Source organism: Rhinoderma darwinii, chromosome 6 (genome assembly GCF_050947455.1).
Source record: "Rhinoderma darwinii isolate aRhiDar2 chromosome 6, aRhiDar2.hap1, whole genome shotgun sequence".
In the NCBI taxonomy this organism is placed as follows: domain Eukaryota; kingdom Metazoa; phylum Chordata; class Amphibia; order Anura; family Rhinodermatidae; genus Rhinoderma; species Rhinoderma darwinii.
The window spans coordinates 31,937,678-31,950,616 of record NC_134692.1 but is presented as its reverse complement, the minus strand read 5'-3'; the positions used below and the strand labels follow the sequence as shown (position 1 = coordinate 31,950,616).

At 43.6% G+C, this 12,939-nt stretch overlaps 1 protein-coding gene across 4 annotated transcripts in view; it reads left to right on the top strand.

Moving 5' to 3' along the window:
- TLK1 (tousled like kinase 1) overlaps positions 1-12,939 on the top strand; it is a 207,942-nt gene that overhangs the window by 153,403 nt on the left and 41,600 nt on the right. The window lies entirely within an intron of this gene.

Genomic DNA, 12,939 nt, shown 5'->3' with positions numbered 1-12,939 from the left:
GGATTTGTGTTTGAGTAGAGGCCTGTGCCAACCACGTATCATGGCGGTAGCCCCCGAGATTGTTGGTTAGAATGTTTCTATGCATAAACTATGTAAGTGAAGTTTATGTCAATAAATATTTTTCCATTTTGCGACTTATCGTGGTATTCTAACTGTGCCATTAGACATACCCAATTTGTGGTGTTTGTAGTTTAGAGAGATCATCTGTCTACAGCCGGCCACACAAATAAGATAGATGTCGACTGAACACTTATATGGCCGACCGCTATGTCTCCAAGCCTCCCCATATATGCGCACTCCGCTCGAACATCTTCTCTTAGGCCCCATTCGCACGACCGTAGTTTTTAAATTGCGGACCTGTCCATTTCTCTTGGACACGGACACCTTTCCGTATATGTGTCCGGGCCTTAGAAATGATCCGCAAAATATAGAACATGCCCTATTCTTGTCTGCAATTGCGGCACCGACTCGCCCATAGAAGTCTGTGGACACCTCCGCAGTTGCAGACGGCTACGGATGTGCGGATTCCTATTTGCGGACAGTCTCTTTCAGCACTGATTGTACACCCCCTCCCCCAACTGGTAGCACCCAGTTGTCGAGTTATTTATTAATTTCTAGGAGGAATAACAAACGAACGGAACAACGTAGAGTTCTAAGGAAAGATGTTCCAGGATTGTTATTTCATGGGGAATGCAATTATTTACTAAAACAGACGTGTCAGGGGACATGTTAAATACATTTGGGCCTTAACTGGTTCACTTCTCTTTTGTAGAAGACATGTTTGCCCGGATAGATCTTAAGAGCTTTTTTCTATTACATTAGATTTCTACCTTGCTGTGGAAGATTCTCCATACAATGATGAGGCTTTTTCTCAGGCCTCATTCAGCTGGCCGTATTCGGTCTGTGATATATACGGAACGTATGTGTTTCCTGGACCGACCACAGTTCAGGGAGCCGGGCTCCTAGCGTCATGATATCTATGATGCCAAGAGTCACTGCCTGCCCGCGGGAATACTGTCCCGTAGTGTAATCATGTTTTCAGTACGGCATATGATGATGCTATGAGCCCGGCTACCTGAACTGTGGTCGGGCCGGGAAATACTGCCGACATTCTTTCCATATATCACGGACCAAACACGGCCGTCTGAATGAGGCCTAAGTAATTCGAAAGCTGCGGCTTCTAGACAATTGTTGCGATGATGACCGAAGAATTTTTAACAATGCAAATGTTGTTTCCCGTCATTGACCAAGCGTAGCTGCAGGTCCTGGTTGATTGCAGCATGGGCAAATCTCTCATTGCCCTTCATTCATCATTGGTATGGGTCAGAAAGTCGTGTTGAAATCTGACTGACTGGTGGTGTGACCCATCGGGGTCAAGTCTTTAATATGTTGGACAATATGTAAAGTTCTATTTAATCATTTCGTCCATTTAAGTGCAAACACTGTGTTTGTACAAGTATTTTTACATACACCCTCGAATGCCATCCCGGGTAGATCGCTTGGTAGAACTCCTCGTCTCCTATCATGGTGGCACAGCAGTAATTGTGTGAGGTCATAAAGTGCAGACTGAGGCCTCATGCACACGACCGTGCCCGCAATCAAGGCCCGCGATTGCGGGCACGGCCAGCCGCTGACTGACAGCCGCATTTTCGGGCCGTGCTCCCATACAAAGTATGTGAGCACGGCTTGCAAAATGCGAAAGAACGGACATGTTCCATAATTCCCGAAAACATTTCCACGGCACTGACACCCTTCCGTAGTGCTACGGAAAGGTGTCAGTGTTCAATGAAAGTGAATGGCTCTGTTTTTGCGGACCGCAATTGCGGTCCGCAATAACGGAGGTTTTTTGCTGTCGTGTGCATGGGGCCATACCACAATTAACATGTTTAACAACCAGCTTATGAATCTCGTCACCATCCGGTTTATAATATTTGCTGTGATCTAGGCCGATCTCCGTACAATGCATATACGGTACCTACTTTTCTAGTACAATATCTAGAGCACTTTGCTCCGATGTAATTATTTACCAGATAGGACATTGTCACATCATCGCGTGTGATCTTTGATCAAATTCACCATGTTTTTTAGTTGGCACTTGTACAGATCAGAACAAATGATTATACAATAAGAATTTGTTAAGGTTTCTTTCTCATATTACATTTTGTTCTCAATATTGCACACAGAAAAATTCCAACGTGTTTAAAAATGTCATATGCTTTATATTTTATGATCACCTTTTAGGCTATGTTCACATAGGGAGGATACGCTGCGTAAAAGTACACAGCGTATCCACCCTGGTTGTCGTCTGGAATTTCGGGCACCAAATTGTAGTGCAGTTTTCAGCCAGAACGTTTTTTGCAGAAAAAAAGACTGCTTAGCCCTGCCTCCTGGGATGACCTCACATTCCATGTGACTGCTCCAGCCTGTGATTGGTTACAGCAGTCACAAGGGGTGAAGTGTCATCCCTGGATATCTATAGAGAGAGATTATTTTATTATTATTTTTTTTTCTGATTTGTGGTTTTTTTGTTGGTAGCAGGATCGCAGCTTTTCCGCCGCAAAAATTACAAAATCTGCTGGTTTTAATTGAATTCAGTGGGAAAAACCTGCAACAGAAAAGCAGCAAAAAAACGCACCGTGGGTCAATTTATGAACAAATTTTCAGCAAATTTTTTACGCAGCTTGGATGAGATTTGTTCAAATCTTATCCACTTTGCTGCTACTGTATTAGGCTGCGGGTTTTCCGCAATGAAATAGGTTATTTACGCTACGTGTGATTCAGTTTTTTTAACTGAATATCCGCGTGTAGACACTCACTACTATATATTATATAATATTAAAATCGAATTTCTTAAAATATATACCGGTCAGAGATTTGTTTTCTGATAAAGCGCTCCAAATCCCAATAATTGTCTGGACATAATAATGAAAATTAAATTGTTTTGTTTTTGGTTTTTTTAGAATATTGTTTCTTTTCTCACTCCTTCCGGCGCCCACTGATCTGTAAGCATTGCAGCAGCACTCCAGTCCGTACATGGAAGAGGCTTTCCCGATGCAGTCATGTGTGACACGGCCGCAGCAGGCAAAGCCTCGGCCACAGCAAAAAGGATCTCTGTGCAATGTATGGGTGTCCCATACATTGCACATACTGTGTGGGGTTCATGTATGGACTTCAGTATTGCTGCAATGTTTACGTGCAGCGGTACTCCGTTCTGTGGGCGCATGCGGGACGGCGTTTTTTGTTTGTTTTTTTAAACTAAAATGTTATTGTTAGTTGGAAAGAAAGTAAGGATTACAGACAAATCAATAATAGAAAAAATATAGGAAGGCCGTCAGGAGCAAAAAGACTTAACCGTACAAATCCAAAACAATTGCAGTCGTAGAATAAAACTTTGACAAAAATAAGCCTGGCATGGAATTTAGCCTTTGAAGGTACATCAGAGTCGTAGTAAGAACCTGTCAAATTGGTGTTAACCAGGTGGGGGAAACCAAACCTCAACCGAGCGTAGTACAGATAGATAAAAATAAATTAGAAAAAAAGGAGAGGAGGATAAAACAAAGGAGTAGGGGTTCCGGAGAGAGGGGGTCGAAGGTAGATCCATTGACATGGATAAAGGAGGCACCTAGTCGGTTAAATTCCTATCTAAAAGACGAATGGGAGTGTGACTTCTATATTCTGGCCAAGGGGCCCAGACCTCGCTCAAAGCCGTTCACATTGTCGTTCAACAGGGCTGTACGTTTTTCATTAGCTGTATAGCATGACAGGCGTCTCTTGACTAAAGAGAATTCCATCCGTGTTTTTTTTTTTTCAATGCATAGGCTATAGTCTGTTTGGTAGCCAAGTATATGAAGGAGATAAGGGTTTGCGCATGCCTGGAGATACCTGAGATATGTTTAAGTAGGGCTTCCCAGTGATTTTTAACAAAATTACGACCTGTAATGGAGAAAATAAATGTGTACCCTTATTCAAAGTCTACGAACTTTAGGACAATGCCTCCAAATATTGAGCATATTCCCTGCAGTCAGGCATCCTCTAAAGCAGGGGTCTCAAACTCGGCAGGGTAAGTGGGCCACATATAGAAAAAATGGGAAGTTGACGGGCCGCATTACTTTCAAATTTGATACATTACAAAATTATTGTTAATCAATTAATTATTTGACCTACTATAACACTATATTACTATAATAATACTAGATTACTATAATAATAGTGTGGATGCTGCCGCAGTGCCCTCTGTGGATGCTGCCGCAGTGCCCTCTGTGGATGCTGCCGCAGTGCCCTCTGTGGATGCTGCCGCAGTGCCCTCTGTGGATGCTGCCGCAGTGCCCTCTGTGGATGCTGCCGCAGTGCCCTCTGTGGATGCTGCCGCAGTGCCCTCTGTGGATAATGCAACACACCCCTAGATGCTGCCGCAGTGCCCTCCGCGGATGCTGCCGCAGTGCAGAGATGTCAGGGGCAACACCAGAGCTGGAGTCCCGGGCAGAGCGCTAGTATGCTCTTCCTGGGACTCCAGCTGTGCTCCTGACATCACTGGGACTCCTGCTCTGGGGAAGACCTTGACATCATTGTCGATGTATGGACAGCGATGTCAGAGGCTTCCCCAGAGTCCCAGAGAAGAGCCTATACTAGCGCTCTGCACGGGACTCCGGCTCTGGGGAAGCCCCAGACATCTTGTGTCCAAACATGGACACCGATGTCAGGGCATTCCACAGAGTCCCGGAGCAGAGCTGATACTAGCGCTTTGCCCGGGTCTCCGCTCTGGGGAGGACCCTGACACACTGTCAATATATGGACAGTGATGTCAGGGAATTCCACAGAGTCCCGCAGCAGAGCCTATACTAGCGCTCTGCACGGGACTCCAGCTCTGGGGAAGCCCCAGACATCGCTGTTCATATGTGGACAGCGATGTAAGGGAATTCCAGAGTCTCGGAGCAGAGCCTATACTAGCTGTGTCCCGCAGGCCGCAGATGACAGCCCCAGGGGCCGCATGCGGCCCGCAGGCCGCGTGCTTGAGACCCCTGCTCTAAAGCAAGGTTAATCCTATAGAAAGTCCGTCTCAAAGAGAAGGAAACAGCCTATGACTCCCAGAAAACCATAGTACAAGCCAAAAAGGAGCATGTAGACTAGAGTATATATTATATCACAAAATATATTTATTAATTTATGACAACAAAAACACAAGTATACAATGTATGACAGAAATAAAATAAAAAAAGTTGATATCAACACCAATATACAACGCCAGATTGTTTCAGTGGAGTAATGTGTAGTACTATAACGCTACTTTTTGTGGACGCAGCATGGCAAAAAGAATGTATTACGGATCCATGTCAGTATTTGAAAATCAAAGCATATCACAGTGGAGGTATATTGAGTCACCAATTTGGAAAACCTCTAAATGTAAATACACAAACATATAAGACTATGTCCTTGCCAAAAAGAGAAAGTGAACTCTTACTCACATGAAAGAAGGTGCAGTGACTAGCGTGTATAGCCGCCTCGACACGCGTTTCGTATTAGTACTCCGGAGGCGTGAGCAAGGACATATAGTCTTATATGTATGTGTATTTACATTTAGAGGTTTCCCAAATTGGTGACTTGATCCGTAATACATTCTTTTTGCCATGCTGCGTCCGCAAAATGTAGCGTTCTAGTACTACACATTACTCCATTGAAACAATCTGGCGTTGTATATTGGTGTTGATATCATCTTTTTTATTTTATTACTGTCATACATTGTATACTTGTGGTTTTATCTGTGTTGTCGTAAATTAATAAATCTATTTTGTGATACAATATATACTCTAGTCTACGTGCTCCTTTTTGCTCGTTTTTGGTTTGTATTCTCTAAAGCACGTAGGAGCGTAGTTGGGAATCGCCTTTGCAATTCTAGCTGGCGATTAATATCATTGAGTGAGAAACCTTTAAGGCTCATGAAATAGTCCCAGGAGAGTGTGGGTTTTGGTGGCATTGTTGTTCAAACGGAGTGAGAGAGAGAGGCGACAAGACTGATTTGAGAAGGGTACATAAGAAATTTTTAAGTTGTAGATGGCAAAATATTTTCCCAGGCGTTAGATTAAACCTCTCCTGTAAGACACAAAAAGGTTTCACCCCTCAAGTGGAGAGTAAATGACAAGACCTAAGGAGGTCCAAGCACAAAACGCATGTGGGGCCTCCACTCCTAGTAGAAACCGTGCATGGGGGGGGGGGGGGGGCATAGTACTGTATCTATGGTAAGTGGGTGACGCTCCATACAGAGAGTTTGACTTGTCAGACAATGTGTTGATCGCACGCTGGGCTTTACAAAGGTAATGAGCAGGGACTGGGTTTCGGAGTACACAAAAAATAAAATGAGTTTAGGTAGCAAGACCATTTTCAAAGCGTGTTATCGGCCTAGCCAGGAAACATGATGTTCACCCCAGTCCTGCAGAAGTGAACAAAGTTTCCGCAGCAAAGTGGGTAGTTAGCAGCAAATAGGGAGTCTATGTTTTAAGATAGTGAACCCCAAGGTAATCAAATCGATCCAAAAACACTAAAAGGGAAAGTTAAGTTGTATATGTTTTACCAATGACTCCTAAAGATAGACGTTCATGGCCTGGGATTTACAACGATAAACTACTAAGCTGGAGATTGACCCGAAGGAGGACTGAGTTTTAATTAAGTTTGGTAAGAAGATGTGGGGTGCAGTGAGCATGACTAGAACGCGTACATGCAGATTTTGTGGGGGACTGGAGGCACAGATATCAGGATTAAGGGTGTGTCAAGGGAGGTTTCCATTTTTTGGATGGAATCAATAGCGCAGTCGACTGTGCTATTGTTTCCGCCAAAAAAATGGAAACCTTACAGACCGGGAACAAACGCTGATGTGAACAGGCCCTTAGGCGAAGGCTTATGCCCAGGGGCTCCAGTCCTAACGCAAAAAGATGCAGGGAAAGGGGACATTGTTTTTCTATAAATGGTAAATGAGTCCGAAGAGAAGCCATTATCACGTACTTGGGCTGTCGGAGCACTATAGAGGGCATGGATCTACGTGAGAAAATTTGGGGAAACCACCATCTGCACGGCACTGTAGATAGATGTCAGATTTATGACATATACAAAGGAGCTGTGGTACCGGCACCTATTTCCAGAACGGGGGTCACTCGACCACCAAGTCGGCACTGAATTTTGAACCTAAAAATGTAATGGTGTTAAAAGATGGCCGCTCAGTTCAAGGCAAGCCAATGTAAAAAAAAATAGGTTCTTTGTCAAAACATCTGGTACCAGGAGGCTGTTACTTTTATTGATAGAAGCCTTCTGGAAGTACTGTTCTACCAGCATTAGAACACGCAGCGTATCCGCTCTATGCGCTGCAGGGAATTCCGGGCGAAAAATCACACCAAACTGTGGTGCGGTTTTTCACCCGGAATGTCCGCTGCGAAAAACGGTAGCATTTAGCCTCATCCCAGGAGACCCCTGCAGCCTGTGACTAGCTGCAGCGGCGGTCACATGGGATGAAGCGTAATCCCAGGAGTCTGGCCTGGAGGAAGGAACACGGACTCCTAGGTAAGTATAATATATTTGTTGTTTTCGGAGTTACGTTTTTTTGCAGCGGGATCGCTGCGAACCCGGCCGCAATAAACTCAACAATTGCTATTTGTGGTGGAATTTACCTCCCCATTGACGTCAATGGGGAAATCCCGCAACAAATAAGCTACGTTTACGTAAATACAATTGACATGCTGCGGAATAAAACTTTGCACCGCAGGTCAATTTCTGAGCGTTTTTTTTCCGCTCAGTATTTACGCAGCGTGTGGATGAGATTTGTTTTATCTCATCCACTTTGCTGCTGCTCTATTTTCTGCAACAAATTTTCTGCAACAAATTCCGTTGCGGAAAGTTTTTAGTATTTACGTAACATGTGAACTGGCCCTTATTCTTCCTAATTTGACCAACATGCTTTGCTAAATAGTATTAGGCTGGGTTCACACAAAGTATTTTTCCGAGTTTTTTGACGCGGAAACCGCGTCACAAAACTCGGCAAAAACGGCCCGAAAATGCCTCCCATTGATTTCAATGGGAGGCGTCGGCGTCTTTTTCCCGCGAGCAGTAAAACTGCCTCGCGGGAAAAAGAGGCGACATGCCCCATCTTCGGGCGTGTCCGCCTCTGACTTCCCATTGACTTCAATGGGAGGCAGAGAAAGCGTATTTCGCTGTGTTTTATGCCCGCGGCGCTCAATGGCCGCTGGCGAAAAACGCCGTGAAAAACTCCGCGAAAATCGGCGTGCAGGGAGAGGAAAATCTGCCTCAAACTTCCAAACGGAATTTTGAGGCAGATATTCCTCCTGTAAAATACTCCGTGTGAACATAGCCTTACAAGATAAATTAGTCAATCTATTGCTTTTATATTTTACTTCTGTGTCTCTAGACTGGGAGGCCTCAATTGATTTACATCCGCAGATGTGCCAAGCCAGTAGCACCAAACAAGGAGAACGACTTTCCAAAGGCATCTCTTAATCATTCAGCCAGACTGAAAACCTGTTCCTTAAACAGCTGCAAACAGTGTTGAAAGTGCAAACCCTCTATTCAGTGTTAAAGAGGCTCTGTCACCAGATTTTGCAACCCCTATCTGCTATTGCAGCAGATAGGCGCTGCAATGTAGATTACAGTAACGTTTTTATTTTTAAAAAACGAGCATTTTTGGCCAAGTTATGACCATTTTCGCATTTATGCAAATGAGGCTTGCAAAAGTCCAACTGGGCGTGTTGAAAAGTAAAAGTACAACTGGGCGTGTATTATGTGCGTACATCGGGGCGTGTTTACTACTTTTACTAGCTGGGCGTTGTGTATAGAAGTGTCATCCACTTCTCTTCACAACGCCCAGCTTCTGGCAGTGCAGACACAGCCGTGTTCTCCAGAGATCACGCTGTGACGTCACTCACAGGTCCTGCATCGTGTCGGCACCAGAGGCTACAGATGATTCTGCAGCAGCATCAGCGTTTGCAGGTAAGTCGATGTAGCTACTTACCTGCAAACGCTGATGCTGCTGCAGAATCAACTGTAGCCTCTGGTGCCGACACGATGCAGGACCTGTGAGTGACGTCACAGGTCTGCACTGCCAGAAGCTGGGCGTTGTGAAGAGAAGTGGATGATACTTCTCATCAGAAAGCCCAGCTAGTAAAAGTAGTAAACACGCCCCGATGTACGCACATAATACACGCCCAGTTGTACTTTTACTTTTCAACACGCCCAGTTGTACTTTTGCAAGCCTCATTTGCATAAATATGAAAATGGTCATAACTTGGCCAAAAATGCTCGTTTTTTAAAAATAAAAACGTTACTGTAATCTACATTGCAGCGCCGATCTGCTGCAATAGCAGATAGGGGTTGCAAAATCTGGTGACAGAGCCTCTTTAATGTTAACATCTTAAGTCTTGCCAACAGTAAAAAAAAAAAAAACCACAGCAGACCCCAGTGGCATAGCTATAGGGGGTGCAAAGTTAGCAGTCACACCCCGGCCATGGTGTCTAAGGGGACCTAAAAGCTCTTCCGCTACAAAAGATACCAGTATTATAAATGGCACATGGTAACATGGTAGGTGGGGGGGGGGGCAGACTGTAGCAGATTTTGCAATGGGGACGAGGAGCTGTCTCTGGCCGACATTGCAAACGTTAGTGATCAATAAAAGTCAACTAACAGTATTTGATGGAAATTTTTTAAAAAAAAAGGTTATACTTGTCTTCTACTCCCCAGTCCATTTAGAGAGTTGAGGTTCTAATAATGCACCACCAGTACTGTAGGGTAGCTGACCATATTGCTTGCCACGGGAGCTTGGAGGTCCAGATCTTTAGTGGCATGACCTGTGGCTCGGTATCTTGAGCCCAGCAAATCTAGCACTTGCATTGATTATGTATTGGGTCAGTAGTTCCCCCACCATTTTACCACAGAAAAAGATTCCGTTACTGAGGAACCCTATCACTACTAAAAAGGTGGCGTCTCTTGCTGCTCTTTTCTTCCTGGGAACCCTTAACCAGGTTTAAATGAACACCCGGGTTGGAAAACACCACATTAGGGTGTCTGAAAGAAGCGTTTATCAATAATTTCAATGGGATTCTCTAGTTTTCAATGAAGTCACATTAAAAGATAATAAAGATCGGTTAAAAATATATTTGAACCTTGACACCGCTTTTACGGTCTTCTGCTTTGTTTGCTTTTCCAAGAAGGACCTAAGCAACTACAGTTTGTTAAAGCCACTTTGACACGATCGTCCTATTATAATAAATTATTTTCAGGAAAACGGAAAAATATTGTCAACAGGGCTGCCAACCGTCCATTCATGGAGAGTGTGTGAAAAAAGGGGACAGGGTCCATAATAATGACAAAAAATAAATGCATGAAGTATTTATTTTTTATATCTTGGAAGGTTGTGCTGGTTATTGTGATTGCTCGCGGGGAAAAAACGCCTCCGCCTCCCATTGAAATCAATGGGAGGCATTTTCAGCGGTTTTTTGGCGCCTTTTCCGACGCAGTTTCCGCGTCAACACTGACTTTTTTTTACTAGTTTTTTTTTAACTCCCCCCTTATATTTTTGTGTTTTTTTTTATTCGGCTCTGTTCCAGTATAACGAAAACCATGACGGAGGTGCCGAATCCGTTACACAACGGACACCAACGGCGCCTGATGGACCAATTGACTGCATGCTGTGCTGTTTTTGCCGTCAAATGTGACGGAACTGCCCATGGAGGCTCTGAACAGAGCCGCTGACCGTAATGTGAACTCAGCCTTACTTGTGTTTCTAATATTCAATTATAAAAAGTTAAAGGGGTTGTCAGAGATTTAATGACTGTGTTAATGCTTGTAATTTATAAATGGAAATACATTTGTAATATACTTACATTTTCCAAAGTGGCCCCGTTTCCAGATCCTGTCGTGGGGAACTTGACGGGTGACGTCACTCTCTGCACTGGCTCTGCCGCTTTGTTGATCTTGAATTCTTTGCCGGGTATACGACACGTCACTTGTCACGTGGTGTATATCGGCTTGTTCTGCTTCACAGCCCGTAACGCGCATGCGCTGTCACTGCTGTTCTCGCGGTCCCTGCTTTTCTCGAGATAACAGCAGGGCCCGCGCATGCGCGTTACAACAGAACAGGCCGATATACACCACGTCCCAAGTGACGTGTCGTATACCCGGCAAAGAATTACAGATCAATAAAGCGGCCAGAGCCAGTGCAGAGAGTGACGTCACCCGTCAAGTTCCCCACGGCAGGATCTGAAAACGGGGCCACTTTGGAAAATGTAAGTATATTACAAATGTATTTCCATTTATAAACTACAAGCATTAACACAAAGTCATTAAATCTCTGACAACCCCTTTAAGGACAAAAGTGGTCACTTAGACATGAGATGTGACTGCTTGCTCTGTATGTTGTAGTCATTGGCAGCGGGTCATAGAACTATAATCCTTAGGTCATGTATAATAAATCGGAGTATAACATAAGGCGCCAAATGGTCAACTTTATTTATCAGTCCATGTGGGTAAGAGCGCGGCCTCCTGAGCCTTTGGCACTTTCATGGTCATTTATATCATGTGGCAGGGAAAGTCACAAGTAGTTCATTTAAGTTTGTTACTCTGAGCACAAGTTTCTTGAATAGCTTTAGGTCACAACTCCCGTTAACCCTTTCATGCCTCTTCCAACCATAGCTCATTAATCCTTCAATGTTCTCGAATTAATTTGGGATGTAGTAAATGCAAGATACTTTGAAAGGCGTGGAAGACCACAAGATGGTTGAACTGGAACAAGCTGTTGTCTGATAAGTAACCAATGACACATCGCTTCCTTATTTGTGATTTGTAAACCGTGGATGTTGCCAGGTTTTAGGTGTCAGTAGAGGCTTCATGTCGTGAGGAACACAAAACAGAAGTAATTGTTGAGTGCTGATTCCTATGAATACGGCCTGGAAGAGGAGCGTATTAGTAGTCTGCGAGTATTTGTGGTTTTCTCGTGAAACTGTAAAGTGCATGTTCTTAAAGGGGAATTACTTTATTGTGCTTCGCTTTTATTCATTGAACTACTATTTTATTTTTCCTTCATAGGCAATCACAGATGTTTGCACCGTTTTTTATTATTGGTGTTTTTTTCTCTGCTTTGTTAGTACAATAAGATTGCTAAATTGTCCTTTTACTTGGACCCCCAGCGATCAACAATAATCTGTGGCGAAACCCAGTAACAACTATTAATTTCCCCTGCAGCACCACCGCAGGTTAAAGGGAGTATTACGCAGTTCACTTTCAAATCAATGGGCTTTCCATGTAAAACACAGACCTTTAGTTCAGAGCCTTTGTCCACTACAGGCTACAAAGAGGGAACCTCTTCTATTATCTCAGACTTTATAATAGTACATTTTAAAATAGAGTTTCTAAACCAGTTTGTTTATAACATTTAACCATTTAATTTAGTTAAAACAATTTAAAAACACTTTTTTTGACCACACTTTTTTTGGCAAGGGTCAGCCAGTATTAGATAATGAATGCTTTTACATTTTTACTTGAAGTAGTTGAGTGCCTGGGAAAAATAACTACTATTCACCGGATTGGTCTACTATTCTAGTGATCGTCCACCCAAAAGTGATATACCTATAAAAAAAAAAAAATAGAGTGCCACAATAGCTTCTAAGATTTATTGGTTAGTTGAGTTCAGACTCCACCAATGTGATCTTCTGACATCTATCTATCACGTTTCAAAAGATCATTTTTGACTGGATACATCTGCACTTGGCTGTCTCCGTTGGCCCCATAGGCATTTAATGAAACTGCTGGGCACATGCGCGACTGCCACTCAATTCAAAATTCTCCTTACAATTTTAAGTATCTAATCCCTCTTTCTCCAGCTCCAGGCAGTGTAGATCTCTGTCCACGTCACCCTCTCTTTGTAGGAGCTATAATTGTCCACTTGTGGTT